Source organism: Narcine bancroftii, chromosome 7, assembly GCF_036971445.1.
Source record: "Narcine bancroftii isolate sNarBan1 chromosome 7, sNarBan1.hap1, whole genome shotgun sequence".
NCBI lineage: Eukaryota > Metazoa > Chordata > Chondrichthyes > Torpediniformes > Narcinidae > Narcine > Narcine bancroftii.
Window position 1 is genome coordinate 125,937,630 of NC_091475.1, and position 19,402 is coordinate 125,957,031.

The window sequence follows — 19,402 nt, forward strand, 5'->3', positions numbered from 1 at the left end:
TGATTCCCAATATCTGATTCCCCGCCTCTGATTCCCCACCTCTGATTCCCCGCCTCTGATTCGCCAGCTATGATTCCCCGCCTCTGATTCCCCGTGTTTGATTCCCTGCCTCTGATTCCCCAACTCTGATTCCCCAACTCTGATTCACCGCCTTTGATTCGCCACCTCTGATTCCCCATATCTGATTCCCCGCCTCTGTTTCCCCGCCTCTGATTCCCCACCTCTGATTCCCCATATCTCATTCCCCGCCTCTGAATCCCCATCTCTGATTCCCGGACTCTGATTCCCCACCTCTGATTCCCTGCTACTGATTCTGATTCCCTGCCTTTGATTCCCCATCTCTGATTCCGCACATCTGATTCCCTGCCTCTGATTCCCCATCTCTGATTCCCCATATCTGATTCCCAGCTTCTGTTTCCCCGCCTCTGATTCCCCGCCTCTGTTTCCCAATATTTAAGTCCCCGCCTCTGATTCCACAACTCTAATTCCCCACCTCTGATTCCACAGCTCTGATTCCCCGCCTCTGATTCCCCGCATCTGATTCCCTGCATCTGATTCCAAGCCTCTTATTCCCTGCCTCTGATTCCCAACCTCTGATTCCCCACCTCTGATTCCCCATATCTGATTCTCAGCCTCTGTTTCCCCGCCTCTGATTCCCCGCCTCTGTTTCCCCATATCTGATTCCCGGCCTCTGGTTCCCCGCCTCTGATTCCCCGCCTCTGATTCCCTGCCTCTGATTCCCCATCTCCGATTCCGCACATCTGATTCCCTGCCTCTGATTCCCCGCCTCTGATTCCCCGCCTCTGATTCCCTGCCTCTGATTCCCAACCTCTGATTCCCCACCTCTGATTCCCCGTGTTTGATTCCCCGCCTCTGTTTCCCCGCCTCTGATTCCCCGCCTCTGATTCCCCAACTCTAATTCCTCGCCTCTGATTCCCCATATCTGATTCCCCGCCTCTGTTTCCCCGCCTCTGATTCCCCACCCCTGTTTCCCCATATCTGATTCCCTGCCTCTGATTCCCCAACTTTGATTCCCAGCATCTGATTCCCCAGCTCTGATTCCCCGCCTCTGATTCCCCGCATCTGATTCCCTGCCTCTGATTCCCAACCTCTGATTCCCCACCTCTGATTCCCCATATCTGATCCCCAGCCTCTGTTTCCCCGCCTCTGTTTCCCCATATCTGATTCCCGGCCTCTGATTCCCCGCCTCTGATTCCCCGCCTCTGATTCCCTGCCTCTGATTCCCCATCTCCGATTCCGCACATCTGATTCCCTGCCTCTGATTCCCCGCCTCTGATTCCCCGCCTCTGATTCACTGCATCTGATTCCCAACCTCTGATTCCCCACCTCTGATTCCCCGTGTTTGATTCCCCGCCACTGTTTCCCCGCCTCTGATTCCCCGCCTCTGATTCCTCAACTCTAATTCCCCGCCTCTGATTCCCCATATCTGATTCCCTGCCTCTGTTTCCCCGCCTCTGATTCCCTGCCCCTGTTTCCCCATATCTGATTCCCTGCCTCTGATTCCCCAACTTTGATTCCCAGCCTCTGATTCCCCAGCTCTGATTCCCCGCCTCTGATTCCCCGTGTTTGATTCCCTGCCTCTGATTCCCCGCCTCTGATTCCCCAACTCTAATTCCCCGCCTCTGATTCCCCATATCTGATTCCCTGCCTCTGTTTCCCCGCCTCTGATTCCCCGCCTCTGTTTCCCCGCCTCTGATTCCCCACCTCTGATTCCCAATATCTGATTCCCCGCCTCTGATTCCCCACCTCTGATTCCCCGCCTCTGATTCGCCAGCTATGATTCCCCGCCTCTTATTCCCCGCGTCTGATTCCCTGCCTCTGATTCCCCGCCTCTGATTCCACATCTCCGATTCACCACCTCTGATTCCCCGCATCTGATTCCCTGCCTCTGATTCCCCATCTCTGATTCCCAATCTCTGATTCCCCAATTCTGATTCCCCGCCTCTGATTCCCCAGCTCTGATTCCTCGCCTCTGATTCCCTTCCTTTGATTCCCAACCTCTGATTCCCCAACTCTGATTTCCCATATTGATTCCCTGCGTCTGATTCCCCACCTCTGATTTCCCACATTGATTCCCTGCGTCTGATTCCCCGCCTCTGATTCCCCAACTCTGATTCCCCGCCTCTGATTCCCCAGCTCTGATTCCCCGCATCTGATTCCCCGTGTTTGATTCCCTGCCTCTGATTCCCCACCTCTGATTCCCCATATCTGATTCCCCGCCTCTGTTTCCCCACCTTTGATTCCCCGCCTCTGTTTCCCAATATCTAAGTCCCCGCCTCTGATTCCCCAACTCTGATTCCCCAACTCTGATTCCCCACCTCTGATTCCCCAACTCTGATTCCCCGCCTCTGATTCCCCAGCTCTGATTCCCCGCCTCTGATTCCCCGTGTTTGATCCCCTGCCTCTGATTCCCCGCCTCTGATTCCCCATCTCTGATTCACCGCCTTTGATTCGCCACCTCTGATTCCCCATATCTGATTCCTCGCCTCTGTTTCCCCGACTCTGATTCCCCGCCTCTGATTCCCCATATCTCATTCCCCGCCTCTGATTCCCCATCTCTGATTCCCGGACTCTGATTCCCCACCTCTGATTCCCGGCCTCTTATTCCCGGCATCTGATTCCGGCCTCTGATTCCCGGCCTCTGATTCCCTGCTTCTGATTCCCCATCTCTGATTCCGCAAATCTAATTCCCTGCCTCTGATTCCCCACCTCTGATTCCCCATATCTGATTCCCCGCCTCTGTTTCCCCGCCTCTGATTCCCCGCCTCTGTTTCCCCATATCTAAGTCCCCGCCTCTGATTCCCCAACTTTGATTCCCCACCTCTGATTCCCCAGCTCTGATTCCCCGCCTCTGATTCCCCGCATCTGATTCCATGCATCTGATTCCCAGCCTCTGATTCCCAGCCTCTGATTCCCAACCTCTGATTCCCCACCTCTGATTCCCCATATCTGATTCCACGCCTCTGTTTCCCCGCCTCTGATTCCCCGCCTCTGTTTCCCCATATCTGATCCCCGCCTCTATTTGCCCGCATCTGATTCCCCGCCTCTGTTTCCCCATATCTGATTCCCCGCCTCTGATTCCCCGCCTCTGATTCCCCGCGTCTGATTACCGGCCTCTGATTCCCCGCCTCTGATTCCCCATCTCTGATTCACAACCTCTGATTCCCCACCTCTGATACCCCATATCTGATTCCCCGCCTCTGTTTCCCCGCCTCTGATTCCCTACCTCTGATTCCCAATATCTGATTCCCCGCCTCTGATTCCCCACCTCTGATTCCCCGCCTCTGATTCGCCAGCTATGATTCCCCGCCTCTGATTCCCCGTGTTTGATTCCCTGCCTCTGATTCCCCAACTCTGATTCCCCAACTCTGATTCACCGCCTTTGATTCGCCACCTCTGATTCCCCATATCTGATTCCCCGCCTCTGTTTCCCCGCCTCTGATTCCCCGCCTCTGATTCCCCATATCTCATTCCCCGCCTCTGAATCCCCATCTCTGATTCCCGGACTCTGATTCCCCACCTCTGATTCCCTGCTACTGATTCTGATTCCCTGCCTTTGATTCCCCATCTCTGATTCCGCACATCTGATTCCCTGCCTCTGATTCCCCATCTCTGATTCCCCATATCTGAATCCCAGCTTCTGTTTCCTCGCCTCTGATTCCCCGCCTCTGTTTCCCAATATTTAAGTCCCCGCCTCTGATTCCACAACTCTAATTCCCCACCTCTGATTCCACAGCTCTGATTCCCCGCCTCTGATTCCCCGCATCTGATTCCCTGCATCTGATTCCAAGCCTCTTATTCCCTGCCTCTGATTCCCAACCTCTGATTCCCCACCTCTGATTCCCCATATCTGATTCTCAGCCTCTGTTTCCCCGCCTCTGATTCCCCGCCTCTGTTTCCCCATATCTGATTCCCGGCCTCTGGTTCCCCGCCTCTGATTCCCCGCCTCTGATTCCCTGCCTCTGATTCCCCATCTCCGATTCCGCACATCTGATTCCCTGCCTCTGATTCCCCGCCTCTGATTCCCCGCCTCTGATTCCCTGCCTCTGATTCCCAACCTCTGATTCCCCACCTCTGATTCCCCGTGTTTGATTCCCCGCCTCTGTTTCCCCGCCTCTGATTCCCCGCCTCTGATTCCCCAACTCTAATTCCCCGCCTCTGATTCCCCATATCTGATTCCCCGCCTCTGTTTCCCCGCCTCTGATTCCCCACCCCTGTTTCCCCATATCTGATTCCCTGCCTCTGATTCCCCAACTTTGATTCCCAGCATCTGATTCCCCAGCTCTGATTCCCCGCCTCTGATTCCCCGCATCTGATTCCCTGCCTCTGATTCCCAACCTCTGATTCCCCACCTCTGATTCCCCATATCTGATCCCCAGCCTCTGTTTCCCCGCCTCTGTTTCCCCATATCTGATTCCCGGCCTCTGATTCCCCGCCTCTGATTCCCCGCCTCTGATTCCCTGCCTCTGATTCCCCATCTCCGATTCCGCACATCTGATTCCCTGCCTCTGATTCCCCGCCTCTGATTCCCCGCCTCTGATTCCCTGCATCTGATTCCCAACCTCTGATTCCCCACCTCTGATTCCCCGTGTTTGATTCCCCGCCTCTGTTTCCCCGCCTCTGATTCCCCGCCTCTGATTCCTCAACTCTAATTCCCCGCCTCTGATTCCCCATATCTGATTCCCTGCCTCTGTTTCCCCGCCTCTGATTCCCCGCCCCTGTTTCCCCATATCTGATTCCCTGCCTCTGATTCCCCAACTTTGATTCCCAGCCTCTGATTCCCCAGCTCTGATTCCCCGCCTCTGATTCCCCGTGTTTGATTCCCTGCCTCTGATTCCCCGCCTCTGATTCCCCAACTCTAATTCCCCGCCTCTGATTCCCCATATCTGATTCCCTGCCTCTGTTTCCCCGCCTCTGATTCCCCGCCTCTGTTTCCCCGCCTCTGATTCCCCACCTCTGATTCCCAATATCTGATTCCCCGCCTCTGATTCCCCACCTCTGATTCCCCGCCTCTGATTCGCCAGCTATGATTCCCCGCCTCTTATTCCCCGCATCTGATTCCCTGCCTCTGATTCCCCGCCTCTGATTCCACATCTCCGATTCACCACCTCTGATTCCCCGCGTCTGATTCCCTGCCTCTGATTCCCCATCTCTGATTCCCCATCTCTGATTCCCCAATTCTGATTCCCCTCCTCTGATTCCCCGTGTTTGATTCCCTGCCTCTGATTCCCGGCCTCTGATTCCCCATCTCTGATTCACCGCCTTTGATTCACCACCTCTGAGTCGCCATATCTGATTCCCCGCCTCTGTTTCCCCGCCTCTGATTCCCCGCCTCTGATTCCCCATATCTCATTCCCCGCCTCTGAATCCCAATCTCTGATTCCCGGACTCTGATTCCCCACCTCTGATTTCCGGCCTCTTATTCCCGGCATCTGATTCCGGCCTCTGATTCCCGGCCTTGATTCCCTGCTTCTGATTCTGATTCCCAGCCTTTGATTCCCCATCTCTGATTCCGCACATCTGATTCCCTGCCTCTGATTCCCCATCTCTGATTCCCCATATCTGATTCCCCGCCTCTGATTCCCTGCCTCTGTTTCCCAATATCTAAGTCCCCGCCTCTGATTCCCCAACTCTGATTCCCCACCTCTGATTCCCCAGCTCTGATTCCCCGCCTCTGATTCCCCGCATCTGATTCCCTGCATCTGATTCCAAGCCTCTGATTCCCTGCCTCTGATTCCCAACCTCTGATTCCCCACCTCTGATTCCCCATATCTGATTCCCAGCCTCTGTTTCCCCGCCTCTGATTCCCCGCCTCTGTTTCCCCATATCTGATTCCCGGCCTCTGATTCCCCGCCTCTGATTCCCCGCCTCTGATTCCCTATCTCCGATTCCGCACATCTGATTCCCTGCCTCTGATTCCCCGCCTCTGATTCCCCGCCTCTGATTCCCTGCCTCTGATTCCCAACCTCTGATTCCCCACCTCTGATTCCCCGTGTTTGATTCCCCGCCTCTGTTTCCCCGCCTCTGATTCCCCGCCTCTGATTCCCCAACTCTAATTACCCGCCTCTGATTCCCCATATCTGATTCCCCGCCTCTGTTTCCCCGCCTCTGATTCCCCGCCCCTGTTTCCCCATATCTGATTCCCTGCCTCTGATTCCCCAACTTTGATTCCCAGCCTCTGATTCCCCAGCTCTGATTCCCCGCCTCTGATTCTCCGTGTTTGATTCCCTGCCTCTGATTCCCCGCCTCTGATTCCCCATCTCTGATTCACCACCTTTGATTCGCCACCTCTGATTCCCCATATCTGATTCCCCACCTCTGTTTTCCCGCCTCTGATTCCCCGCCTCTGATTCTCCATATCTCATTCCCCGCCTCTGAATCCCCATCTCTGATTCCCGGACTCTGATTCCCCACCTCTGATTCCCGGCCTCTTATTCCCAGCATCTGATTCCAGGCCTCTGATTCCCGGCCTCTGACTCCCCGCTTCTGATTCTGTTTCCCTGCCTCTGATTCCCCATCTCTGATTCCGCACATCTGATTACCTGCCTCTGATTCCCCACCTCTGATTCCCCATATCTGATTCCCCGCCTCTGATTCCCCGCATCCGATTCCCCATATCTGATTCCCCGCCTCTGTTTCCCCGCCCCTGATTCCCCGCCTCTGTTTCCCCATATCTGATTCCCCGCCTCTGATTCCCAACTATGATTCCCCGCCTCTGATTCCCCAGCTCTGATTCCCTGCCTCTGATTCCCCACGTTCTATTCCCTGCCTCTGATTCCCCGCCTGTGATTCCCCATCTCTGATAAACCACCTCTGATTCCCCACCACTGATTCCCCATATCTAATTCCCCGCCTCTGTTTGCCCGCCTCTGATTCCCCACCTCTGATTCCCCATATCTAATTCCCCGCCTCTGTTTGCCCGCCTCTGATTCCCCGCCTCTGTTTCCCCATATCTGATTCCCCGCCTCTGAATCCCCAACTCTGATTCCCTGCCTCTGATTCCCCAGCTCTGATTCCCCGCCTTTGATTCCCCCGTCTGATTCCCAGCCTCTGAAACCCCGTGTCTGATTTCTTGCCTCTGATTCCCCGCCTCTGATTCCCCATCTCTGATTCACAGCCTCTGATTCCCCACCTCTGATTCCCCATCTCTAATTCCGCACATCTGATTCCCTGCCTCTGATTCCCCGACTCTGATCCCAACCTCTGATTCCCCAGCTCTGATTCCCCGCCTCTGATTCCCCAACTCTGATTCCCCGCCTCTGATTCCCCAGCTCTGATTCCCCGCCTCTGATTCCCCGTGTTTGATACCCTGCCTCTGATTCCACGCCTCTGATTCCCCATCTCTGATTCATCGCCTTTGATTCGCCACCTCTGATTCCCCATATCTGATTCCTCGCCTCTGTTTCCCCGCCTCTGATTCCCCGCCTCTGATTCCCCATATCTCATTCCCCGCCTCTGATTCCCCATCTCTGATTCCCGGACTCTGATTCCCCACCTCTGATTCCCGGCCTCTTATTCCCGGCATCTGATTCCGGCCTCTGATTCCCCACCTCTGATTCCCCATATCTGATTCCCCACCTCTGTTTCCCGGCCTCTGATTCCCCGCTTCTGATTCTGAATTCCTGCCTCTGATTCCCCATCTCTGATTCCGCACATCTGATTCCCTGCCTCTGATTCCCCACCTCTGATTCCCCATATCTGATTTCCCGCCTCTGTTTCCCCGCCTCTGATTCCCCGCCTCTGTTTCCCCATATCTAATTCCCAACCTCTGATGCCCCAACTCTGATTCCCTGCCTCTGATTCCCCGCGTTCTATTCCCTGCCTCTGATTCCCCGCCTGTGATTCCCCATCTCTGATTCACCACCTCTGATTCCCCACCTCTGATTCCCCATATCTAATTCCCCGCCTCTGTTTGCCCGACTCTGATCCCCGCCTCTGTTTCCCCATATCTGATTCCCCGCCTCTGAATCCCCAACTCTGATTCCCTGCCTCTGATTCCCCAGCTCTGATTCCCCGCCTTTGATTCCACCGTCTGATTCCCAGCCTCTGAAACCCCGTGTCTGATTTCTTGCCTCTGATTCCCCGCCTCTGATTCCCCATCTCTGATTCACAGCCTCTGATTCCCCACCTCTGATTCCCCATCTCTGATTCCGCACATCTGATTCCCTGCCTCTGATTCCACGACTCTGATCCCCACCTCTGATTCCGCAGCTCTGATTCCCCGCCTCTGATTCCCGGCCTCTTATTCCCAGCATCTGATTCCAGGCCTCTGATTCCCGGCCTCTGACTCCCCGCTTCTGATTCTGATTCCCTGACTCTGATTCCCCATCTCTGATTCCGCACATCTGATTACCTGCCTCTGATTCCCCACCTCTGATTTCCCATATCTGATTCCCCGCCTCTGTTTCCACGCCTCTGATACCCCGCCTCTGTTTCCCCATATCTAATTCCCCACCTCTGATGCCCCAACTCTGATTCCCCGCCTCTGATTCCACAGCTCTGATTCCCCGCCTCTGATTCCCCACATCCGATTCCCCATATCTGATTCCCCGCCTCTGTTTCCCCGCCCCTGATTCCCCGCCTCTGTTTCCCCATATCTGATTCCCCGCCTCTGATTCCCAACTATGATTCCCCGCCTCTTATTCCCCAGCTCTGATTCCCTGCCTCTGATTCCCCGCGTTCTATTCCCTGCCTCTGATTCCCCGCCTGTGATTCCCCATCTCTGATTCACCACCTCTGATTCCCCACCACTGATTCCCCATATCTAATTCCCCACCTCTGTTTGCCCGCCTCTGATTCCCCGCCTCTGTTTCCCCATATCTGATTCCCCGCCTCTGAATTCCCAACTCTGATTCCCTGCCTCTGATTCCCCAGCTTCATTCCCCGCCTTTGATTCCCCCCGTCTGATTCCCAGCCTCTGAATCCCCGTGTCTGATAACCTGCCTCTGATTCCCCGCCTCTGATTCCCCATCTCAGATTCACCGCCTCTGATTCCCCACCTCTGATTCCCCATCTCTGATTCCGCACATCCGATTCCCTGCCTCTGATTCCCCGACTCTGATTCCCCACCTCTGATTCCCCAGCTCTGATTCCCCGCCTCTGATTCCCCAACTCTGATTCCCCGCCTCTGATTCCCCAGCTCTGATTCCCCGCCTCTGATTCCCCGTGTTTGATCCCCTGCCTCTGATTCCCCAGCTCTGATTCCCCATCTCTGATTCACCGCCTTTGATTCGCCACCTCTGATTCCCCATATCTGATTCCTCGCCACTGTTTCCCCGCCTCTGATTCCCCGCCTCTGATTCCCCATATCTCATTCCCCGCCTCTGATTCCCCATCTCTGATTCCCGGACTCTGATTCCCCACCTCTGATTCCCGACCTCTTATTCCCGGCATCTGATTCCGGCCTGTGATTCCCGGCCTCTGATTCCCTGCTTCTGTTTCTGATTCCCTGCCTCTGATTCCCCATTTCTGATTCCGCACATCTAATTCCCTGCCTCTGATTCCCCACCTCTGATTCCCCATATCTGAATCCCCGCCTCTGTTTCCCCATCTCTGATTCCCCGCCTCTGTTTCCCCATATCTAAATCCCCGCCTCTGATTCCCCAACTTTGATTCCCCACCTCTGATTCCCCAGCTCTGATTCCCCGCCTCTGATTCCCCACCTCTGATTCCACATATCTGATTCCCAGCCTCTGTTTCCCCGCCTCTGATTCCCCGCCTCTGATTCCCCGCCTCTGTTTCCCCATATCTGATTCCCTGCCTCTGATTCCCCAACTTTGATTCCCAGCCTCTGATTCCCCAGCTCTGATTCCCCGCCTCTGATTCCCCGTGTTTGATTCCCTGCCTCTGATTCCCCGCCTCTGATTCCCCATCTCTGATTCACCGCCTTTGATTCGCCACCTCTGATTCCCCATATCTGATTCCCCACCTCTGTTTCCCCGCCTCTGATTCCCCGCCTCTGATTCTCCATATCTCATTCCCCGCCTCTGACTCCCCATCTCTGATTCCCGGACTCTGATACCCCACCTCTGATTCCCGGCCTCTTATTCCCAGCATCTGATTCCAGGCCTCTGATTCCCGGCCTCTGACTCCCCGCTTCTGATTCTGATTCCCTGACTCTGATTCCCCATCTCTGATTCCGGACATCTGATTACCTGCCTCTGATTCCCCACCTCTGATTCCCCATATCTGATTCCCCGCCTCTGTTTCCACGCCTCTGATACCCCGCCTCTGTTTCCCCATATCTAATTCCCCACCTCTGATGCCCCAACTCTGATTCCCCGCCTCTGATTCCACAGCTCTGATTCCCCGCCTCTGATTCCCCACATCCGATTCCCCATATCTGATTCCCCGCCTCTGTTTCCCCGCCCCTGATTCCCCGCCTCTGTTTCCCCATATCTGATTCCCCGCCTCTGATTCCCAACTATGATTCCCCGCCTCTTATTCCCCAGCTCTGATTCCCTGCCTCTGATTCCCCGCGTTCTATTCCCTGCCTCTGATTCCCCGCCTGTGATTCCCCATCTCTGATTCACCACCTCTGATTCCCCACCACTGATTCCCCATATCTAATTCCCCACCTCTGTTTGCCCGCCTCTGATTCCCCGCCTCTGTTTCCCCATATCTGATTCCCCGCCTCTGAATTCCCAACTCTGATTCCCTGCCTCTGATTCCCCAGCTTCATTCCCCGCCTTTGATTCCCCCCGTCTGATTCCCAGCCTCTGAATCCCCGTGTCTGATAACCTGCCTCTGATTCCCCGCCTCTGATTCCCCATCTCAGATTCACCGCCTCTGATTCCCCACCTCTGATTCCCCATCTCTGATTCCGCACATCCGATTCCCTGCCTCTGATTCCCCGACTCTGATTCCCCACCTCTGATTCCCCAGCTCTGATTCCCCGCCTCTGATTCCCCAACTCTGATTCCCCGCCTCTGATTCCCCAGCTCTGATTCCCCGCCTCTGATTCCCCGTGTTTGATCCCCTGCCTCTGATTCCCCAGCTCTGATTCCCCATCTCTGATTCACCGCCTTTGATTCGCCACCTCTGATTCCCCATATCTGATTCCTCGCCACTGTTTCCCCGCCTCTGATTCCCCGCCTCTGATTCCCCATATCTCATTCCCCGCCTCTGATTCCCCATCTCTGATTCCCGGACTCTGATTCCCCACCTCTGATTCCCGACCTCTTATTCCCGGCATCTGATTCCGGCCTGTGATTCCCGGCCTCTGATTCCCTGCTTCTGTTTCTGATTCCCTGCCTCTGATTCCCCATTTCTGATTCCGCACATCTAATTCCCTGCCTCTGATTCCCCACCTCTGATTCCCCATATCTGAATCCCCGCCTCTGTTTCCCCGTCTTTGATTCCCCGCCTCTGTTTCCCCATATCTAAGTCCCCGCCTCTGATTCCCCAACTTTGATTCCCCACCTCTGATTCCCCAGCTCTGATTCCCCGCCTCTGATTCCCCACCTCTGATTCCACATATCTGATTCCCAGCCTCTGTTTCCCCGCCTCTGATTCCCCGCCTCTGTTTCCCCATATCTGATTCCCGGCCTCTGATTCCCCGCCTCTGATTCCCCGCCTCTGATTCCCTGCCTCTGATTCCCCATCTCTGATTCCGCACATCTGATTCCCTGCCTCTCATTCCCCGCCTCTGATTCCCCGCCTCTGATTCCCTGCCTCTGATTCCCAACCTCTGATTCCCCACCTCTGATTCCCAGTGTTTGATTCCCCGCCTCTGTTTCCCCGCCTCTGATTCCCCGCCTCTGATTCCCCAACTCTAATTCCCCGCCTCCGATTCCCCATATCTGATTCCCCGCCTCTGTTTCCCCGCCTCTGATTCCCCGCCCCTGTTTCCCCATATCTGATTCCCTGCCTCTGATTCCCCAACTTTGATTCCCAGCCTCTGATTCCCCAGCTCTGATTCCCCGCCTCTGATTCCCCGCATCTGATTCCCTGCATCTGATTCCAAGCCTCTGATTCCCTGCCTCTGATTCCCAACCTCTGATTCCCCACCTCTGATTCCCCATATCTGAATCCCAGCCTCTGTTTCCCCGCCTCTGATTCCCCGCCTCTGTTTCCCCATATCTGATTCCCGGCCTCTGATTCCCCGCCTCTGATTCCCCGCCTCTGATTCCCTGCCTCTGATTCCCCATCTCCGATTCCGCACATCTGATTCCCTGCCTCTGATTCCCCGCCTCTGATTCCCCGCCTCTGATTCCCTGCCTCTGATTTCCAACCTCTGATTCCCCACCTCTGATTCCCCGTGTTTGATTCCCCGCCTATGTTTCCCCGCCTCTGATTCCCCGCCTCTGTTTCCCAATATCTAAGTCCCCGCCTCTGATTCCCGAACTCTAATTCCCCACCTCTGATTACCCAGCTCTGATTCCCCGCCTCTGATTCCCTGCATCTGATTCCCTGCATCTGATTCCAAGCCTCTGATTCCCTGCCTCTGATTCCCAACCTCTGAGTCCCCACCTCTGATTCCCCATATCTGATTCCCAGCATCTGTTTCCCCGCCTCTGATTCCCCGCCTCTGTTTCCCCATATCTGATTCCCGGCCTCTGGTTCCCCGCCTCTGATTCCCCGCCTCTGATTCCCTGCCTCTGATTCCCCATCTCCGATTCCGCACATCTGATTCGCTGCCTCTGATTCCCCGCCTCTGATTCCCTGCCTCTGATTCCCAACCTCTGATTCCCCACCTCTGATTCCCCGTGTTTGATTCCCCGCCTCTGTATCCCCGCCTCTGATTCCCCGCCTCTGATTCCCCGCCTCTGATTCCCTGCCTCTGATTCCCCATCTCCGATTCCGCACATCTGATTCCCTGCCTCTCATTCCCCGCCTCTGATTCCCCGCCTCTGTTTCCCCGCCTCTGATTCCCCGCCCCTGTTTCCCCATATCTGATTCCCTGCCTCTGATTCCCCAACTTTGATTCCCAGCCTCTGATTCCCCAGCTCTCATTCCCCGCCTCTGATTCCCCGCATCTGATTCCCTGCATCTGATTCCCCGCCTCTGTTTCCCCGCCTCTGATTCCCCGCCTCTGATTCCCCATATCTCATTCCCCGCCTCTGAATCCCCATCTCTGATTCCCGGACTCTGATTCCCCACCTCTGATTCCCTGCTACTGATTCTGATTCCCTGCCTTTGATTCCCCATCTCTGATTCCGCACATCTGATTCCCTGCCTCTGATTCCCCATCTCTGATTCCCCATATCTGATTCCCCGCTTCTGTTTCCCCGCCTCTGATTCCCCGCCTCTGTTTCCCAATATCTAAGTCCCCGCCTCTGATTCCCCAACTCTAATTCCCCACCTCTGATTCCCCAGCTCTGATTCCGCACATCTGATTACCTGCCTCTGATTCCCCACCTCTGATTCCCCATATCTGATTCCCCGCCTCTGATTCCCCGCATCCGATTCCCCATATCTGATTCCCCGCCTCTGTTTCCCCGCCCCTGATTCCCCGCCTCTGTTTCCCCATATCTGATTCCCCGCCTCTGATTCCCAACTATGATTCCCCGCCTCTGATTCCCCAGCTCTGATTCCCTGCCTCTGATTCCCCACGTTCTATTCCCTGCCTCTGATTCCCCGCCTGTGATTCCCCATCTCTGATAAACCACCTCTGATTCCCCACCACTGATTCCCCATATCTAATTCCCCGCCTCTGTTTGCCCGCCTCTGATTCCCCACCTCTGATTCCCCATATCTAATTCCCCGCCTCTGTTTGCCCGCCTCTGATTCCCCGCCTCTGTTTCCCCATATCTGATTCCCCGCCTCTGAATCCCCAACTCTGATTCCCTGCCTCTGATTCCCCAGCTCTGATTCCCCGCCTTTGATTCCCCCGTCTGATTCCCAGCCTCTGAAACCCCGTGTCTGATTTCTTGCCTCTGATTCCCCGCCTCTGATTCCCCATCTCTGATTCACAGCCTCTGATTCCCCACCTCTGATTCCCCATCTCTAATTCCGCACATCTGATTCCCTGCCTCTGATTCCCCGACTCTGATCCCAACCTCTGATTCCCCAGCTCTGATTCCCCGCCTCTGATTCCCCAACTCTGATTCCCCGCCTCTGAATCCCCAGCTCTGATTCCCCGCCTCTGATTCCCCGTGTTTGATACCCTGCCTCTGATTCCACGCCTCTGATTCCCCATCTCTGATTCATCGCCTTTGATTCGCCACCTCTGATTCCCCATATCTGATTCCTCGCCTCTGTTTCCCCGCCTCTGATTCCCCGCCTCTGATTCCCCATATCTCATTCCCCGCCTCTGATTCCCCATCTCTGATTCCCGGACTCTGATTCCCCACCTCTGATTCCCGGCCTCTTATTCCCGGCATCTGATTCCGGCCTCTGATTCCCCACCTCTGATTCCCCATATCTGATTCCCCACCTCTGTTTCCCGGCCTCTGATTCCCCGCTTCTGATTCTGAATTCCTGCCTCTGATTCCCCATCTCTGATTCCGCACATCTGATTTCCTGCCTCTGATTCCCCACCTCTGATTCCCCATATCTGATTTCCCGCCTCTGTTTCCCCGCCTCTGATTCCCCGCCTCTGTTTCCCCATATCTAATTCCCAACCTCTGATGCCCCAACTCTGATTCCCTGCCTCTGATTCCCCGCGTTCTATTCCCTGCCTCTGATTCCCCGCCTGTGATTCCCCATCTCTGATTCACCACCTCTGATTCCCCACCTCTGATTCCCCATATCTAATTCCCCGCCTCTGTTTGCCCGACTCTGATCCCCGCCTCTGTTTCCCCATATCTGATTCCCCGCCTCTGAATCCCCAACTCTGATTCCCTGCCTCTGATTCCCCAGCTCTGATTCCCCGCCTTTGATTCCCCCGTCTGATTCCCAGCCTCTGAAACCCCGTGTCTGATTTCTTGCCTCTGATTCCCCGCCTCTGATTCCCCATCTCTGATTCACAGCCTCTGATTCCCCACCTCTGATTCCCCATCTCTGATTCCGCACATCTGATTCCCTGCCTCTGATTCCACGACTCTGATCCCCACCTCTGATTCCGCAGCTCTGATTCCCCGCCTCTGATTCCCGGCCTCTTATTCCCAGCATCTGATTCCAGGCCTCTGATTCCCGGCCTCTGACTCCCCGCTTCTGATTCTGATTCCCTGACTCTGATTCCCCATCTCTGATTCCGCACATCTGATTACCTGCCTCTGATTCCCCACCTCTGATTCCCCATATCTGATTCCCCGCCTCTGTTTCCACGCCTCTGATACCCCGCCTCTGTTTCCCCATATCTAATTCCCCACCTCTGATGCCCCAACTCTGATTCCCCGCCTCTGATTCCACAGCTCTGATTCCCCGCCTCTGATTCCCCACATCCGATTCCCCATATCTGATTCCCCGCCTCTGTTTCCCCGCCCCTGATTCCCCGCCACTGTTTCCCCATATCTGATTCCCCGCCTCTGATTCCCAACTATGATTCCCCGCCTCTTATTCCCCAGCTCTGATTCCCTGCCTCTGATTCCCCGCGTTCTATTCCCTGCCTCTGATTCCCCGCCTGTGATTCCCCATCTCTGATTCACCACCTCTGATTCCCCACCACTGATTCCCCATATCTAATTCCCCACCTCTGTTTGCCCGCCTCTGATTCCCCGCCTCTGTTTCCCCATATCTGATTCCCCGCCTCTGAATTCCCAACTCTGATTCCCTGCCTCTGATTCCCCAGCTTCATTCCCCGCCTTTGATTCCCCCCGTCTGATTCCCAGCCTCTGAATCCCCGTGTCTGATAACCTGCCTCTGATTCCCCGCCTCTGATTCCCCATCTCAGATTCACCGCCTCTGATTCCCCACCTCTGATTCCCCATCTCTGATTCCGCACATCCGATTCCCTGCCTCTGATTCCCCGACTCTGATTCCCCACCTCTGATTCCCCAGCTCTGATTCCCCGCCTCTGATTCCCCAACTCTGATTCCCCGCCTCTGATTCCCCAGCTCTGATTCCCCGCCTCTGATTCCCCGTGTTTGATCCCCTGCCTCTGATTCCCCAGCTCTGATTCCCCATCTCTGATTCACCGCCTTTGATTATCCACCTCTTATTCCCCATATCTGATTCCTCGCCACTGTTTCCCCGCCTCTGATTCCCCGCCTCTGATTCCCCATATCTCATTCCCCGCCTCTGATTCCCCATCTCTGATTCCCGGACTCTGATTCCCCACCTCTGATTCCCGACCTCTTATTCCCGGCATCTGATTCCGGCCTGTGATTCCCGGCCTCTGATTCCCTGCTTCTGTTTCTGATTCCCTGCCTCTGATTCCCCATTTCTGATTCCGCACATCTAATTCCCTGCCTCTGATTCCCCACCTCTGATTCCCCATATCTGAATCCCCGCCTCTGTTTCCCCGTCTCTGATTCCCCGCCTCTGTTTCCCCATATCTAAGTCCCCGCCTCTGATTCCCCAACTTTGATTCCCCACCTCTGATTCCCCAGCTCTGATTCCCCGCCTCTGATTCCCCACCTCTGATTCCACATATCTGATTCCCAGCCTCTGTTTCCCCGCCTCTGATTCCCCGCCTCTGTTTCCCCATATCTGATTCCCTGCCTCTGATTCCCCAACTTTGATTCCCAGCCTCTGATTCCCCAGCTCTGATTCCCCGCCTCTGATTCCCCGTGTTTGATTCCCTGCCTCTGATTCCCCGCCTCTGATTCCCCATCTCTGATTCACCGCCTTTGATTCGCCACCTCTGATTCCCCATATCTGATTCCCCACCTCTGTTTCCCCGCCTCTGATTCCCCGCCTCTGATTCTCCATATCTCATTCCCCGCCTCTGACTCCCCATCTCTGATTCCCGGACTCTGATACCCCACCTCTGATTCCCGGCCTCTTATTCCCAGCATCTGATTCCAGGCCTCTGATTCCCGGCCTCTGACTCCCCGCTTCTGATTCTGATTCCCTGACTCTGATTCCCCATCTCTGATTCCGCACATCTGATTACCTGCCTCTGATTCCCCACCTCTGATTCCCCATATCTGATTCCCCGCCTCTGTTTCCACGCCTCTGATACCCCGCCTCTGTTTCCCCATATCTAATTCCCCACCTCTGATGCCCCAACTCTGATTCCCCGCCTCTGATTCCACAGCTCTGATTCCCCGCCTCTGATTCCCCACATCCGATTCCCCATATCTGATTCCCCGCCTCTGTTTCCCCGCCCCTGATTCCCCGCCTCTGTTTCCCCATATCTGATTCCCCGCCTCTGATTCCCAACTATGATTCCCCGCCTCTTATTCCCCAGCTCTGATTCCCTGCCTCTGATTCCCCGCGTTCTATTCCCTGCCTCTGATTCCCCGCCTGTGATTCCCCATCTCTGATTCACCACCTCTGATTCCCCACCACTGATTCCCCATATCTAATTCCCCACCTCTGTTTGCCCGCCTCTGATTCCCCGCCTCTGTTTCCCCATATCTGATTCCCCGCCTCTGAATTCCCAACTCTGATTCCCTGCCTCTGATTCCCCAGCTTCATTCCCCGCCTTTGATTCCCCCCGTCTGATTCCCAGCCTCTGAATCCCCGTGTCTGATAACCTGCCTCTGATTCCCCGCCTCTGATTCCCCATCTCAGATTCACCGCCTCTGATTCCCCACCTCTGATTCCCCATATCTGATTCCGCACATCCGATTCCCTGCCTCTGATTCCCCGACTCTGATTCCCCACCTCTGATTCCCCAGCTCTGATTCCCCGCCTCTGATTCCCCAACTCTGATTCCCCGCCTCTGATTCCCCAGCTCTGATTCCCCGCCTCTGATTCCCCGTGTTTGATCCCCTGCCTCTGATTCCCCAGCTCTGATTCCCCATCTCTGATTCACCGCCTTTGATTCGCCACCTCTGATTCCCCATATCTGATTCCTCGCCACTGTTTCCCCGCCTCTGATTCCCCGCCTCTGATTCCCCATATCTCATTCCCCGCCTCTGATTCCCCATCTCTGATTCCCGGACTCTGATTCCCCACCTCTGATTCCCGACCTCTTATTCCCGGCATCTGATTCCGGCCTGTGATTCCCGGCCTCTGATTCCCTGCTTCTGTTTCTGATTCCCTGCCTCTGATTCCCCATTTCTGATTCCGCACATCTAATTCCCTGCCTCTGATTCCCCACCTCTGATTCCCCATATCTGAATCCCCGCCTCTGTTTCCCCGTCTCTGATTCCCCGCCTCTGTTTCCCCATATCTAAGTCCCCGCCTCTGATTCCCCAACTTTGATTCCCCACCTCTGATTCCCCAGCTCTGATTCCCCGCCTATGATTCCCCACCTCTGATTCCACATATCTGATTCCCAGCCTCTGTTTCCCCGCCTCTGATTCCCCGCCTCTGTTTCCCCATATCTGATTCCCGGCCTCTGATTCCCCGCCTCTGATTCCCCGCCTCTGATTCCCTGCCTCTGATTCCCCATCTCTGATTCCGCACATCTGATTCCCTGCCTCTCATTCCCCGCCTCTGATTCCCCGCCTCTGATTCCCTGCCTCTGATTCCCAACCTCTGATTCCCCACCTCTGATTCCCAGTGTTTGATTCCCCGCCTCTGTTTCCCCGCCTCTGATTCCCCGCCTCTGATTCCCCAACTCTAATTCCCCGCCTCCGATTCCCCATATCTGATTCCCCGCCTCTGTTTCCCCGCCTCTGATTCCCCGCCCCTGTTTCCCCATATCTGATTCCCTGCCTCTGATTCCCCAACTTTGATTCCCAGCCTCTGATTCCCCAGCTCTGATTCCCCGCCTCTGATTCCCCGCATCTGATTCCCTGCATCTGATTCCAAGCCTCTGATTCCCTGCCTCTGATTCCCAACCTCTGATTCCCCACCTCTGATTCCCCATATCTGAATCCCAGCCTCTGTTTCCCCGCCTCTGATTCCCCGCCTCTGTTTCCCCATATCTGATTCCCGGCCTCTGATTCCCCGCCTCTGATTCCCCGCCTCTGATTCCCTGCCTCTGATTCCCCATCTCCGATTCCGCACATCTGATTCCCTGCCTCTGATTCCCCGCCTCTGATTCCCCGCCTCTGATTCCCTGCCTCTGATTTCCAACCTCTGATTCCCCACCTCTGATTCCCCGTGTTTGATTCCCCGCCTATGTTTCCCCGCCTCTGATTCCCCGCCTCTGTTTCCCAATATCTAAGTCCCCGCCTCTGATTCCCGAACTCTAATTCCCCACCTCTGATTACCCAGCTCTGATTCCCCGCCTCTGATTCCCTGCATCTGATTCCCTGCATCTGATTCCAAGCCTCTGATTCCCTGCCTCTGATTCCCAACCTCTGAGTCCCCACCTCTGATTCCCCATATCTGATTCCCAGCATCTGTTTCCCCGCCTCTGATTCCCCGCCTCTGTTTCCCCATATCTGATTCCCGGCCTCTGGTTCCCCACCTCTGATTCCCCGCCTCTGATTCCCTG